At 37.4% G+C, this 1448-nt stretch overlaps 1 long non-coding RNA gene across 1 annotated transcript; it reads left to right on the top strand.

The window, feature by feature from the left end:
* LOC110266001 lies at window positions 330-543 on the top strand. The gene is made up of 2 exons (XR_002352799.1): window positions 330-422; window positions 500-543. It is a non-coding gene; the product is annotated as an uncharacterized LOC110266001 (long non-coding RNA).

Below are 1448 nucleotides of genomic sequence, written 5' to 3' on the forward strand. Positions count from 1 at the left end.
TTTTCTGATATTATTATGTTTGTTTTGTGTGACAGCTGGAAAATTTCCGGGAGTGTCTGCTTCTACTCTTAGGGCGCATTTTAAATCTAAGAATTTTGAAGGTTCATCTTTGAATGTTGAAAAAATGGATGTCGGGGGTGAAGTTGACCAGCCCCCTCCCAGGAAGAAAGGGATTGTTTTTAAGAAAAGAAAGACGGAGATGACTGTTACTGCCGGAGGAAGGTGTGATTCAACTTGAAGACCTATCCAGTTTTACTGCAAAACAGGATAAGCTGCATATTTTTGACAATGATGGAGATGGATCATCTATTTGGGATCGGGGGTTTCCCTTCAACGTCGTTGCAGACGAGGTTGTCCAAAGTTTTTCAAACATAGCTCGGGTGGAAGAAGCTGGGGATGTGGGAGTTGATCAGTTTCTTCAGGTTAGTTTGTCTTAATGACTTGTGTTAATCAAATATTTGTATTATAGTCTTTTATAAAGTTAAATTTGTAATTTCAGGTGTTGGGTTTTCGTTTGGCCTGTATTGGCCGAAGTCAAGAGAAAAAGCACAAGAAAATTGTTACTGAGACTGAACAGCATGCTGTTTTGAAAGAGCAACTGACTTCAAAGGAATTAGTCCTAATTGAACTAAAGAAAAATGTTTCTGATTTGGAAAAGGAGTTAAAAGTTGAGAAAGAGAGTCGTGAAAAGGTTGCCGAGCTGTTAAAAAAAGAAAGAAACTGACCTTGAAGACATAAATAAACAAGTCATCGAGCTGACCGTACAAATGAAGGAGTTTGAAGCAAGTAAAGAAGGTGATATTCTTGATGCGTTTGCTGAAGGCTTTGAACGAGCTATGACTCAGGCGAAGTTTCTTATGCCTGATGGGGACTTTTCACCAATGGACCCGAGTAAAGTGGTTCGGGATGGTCAGCTTGTAGATGATGAAGAGGTGATCGAAGAAGGGGTGACAATTTAATTAACTAGTTGTTTTATGTAATTTTTGTTGTTTTTGCTTTTATTTTGGGAACCATGGCCCATGACTGTGTTATTTTGTTTAAGGAATCTGTGTAATTAGGTTTTGGATAATCCTAATTACTCTGTCTGACACCCATGAAAGGGGTTTGTGAACTGTATTTTGAGGATTGCTCTGCATATTATCCGTTTGGTCTGTTAAGAGGAGTAATTTGTAATGTGATAACAAATTTCCTCATGATTCTTATTGGTAAATTGAAGAATAGGTTTAAAAAGAACATGCTAAAAAATGTTGTAAATATGGGTAAGTGTTATTCAAAGCAGTACCTTAACAACTTAATCCAGGCAGACTAGCCTCATTAAAACCTCCTTGAGCAAAACCCTTTTGGAAAAAATCTCAAGTGAGGAAAAAGAGTACTAGCATTCTGCTTCGTCTTAACTGTAATATTGCTTTAAAGAATTGATATTCCATGTACTTGGGAGTCTAGTACCA

Source organism: Arachis ipaensis, chromosome B08, assembly GCF_000816755.2.
Source record: "Arachis ipaensis cultivar K30076 chromosome B08, Araip1.1, whole genome shotgun sequence".
In the NCBI taxonomy this organism is placed as follows: domain Eukaryota; kingdom Viridiplantae; phylum Streptophyta; class Magnoliopsida; order Fabales; family Fabaceae; genus Arachis; species Arachis ipaensis.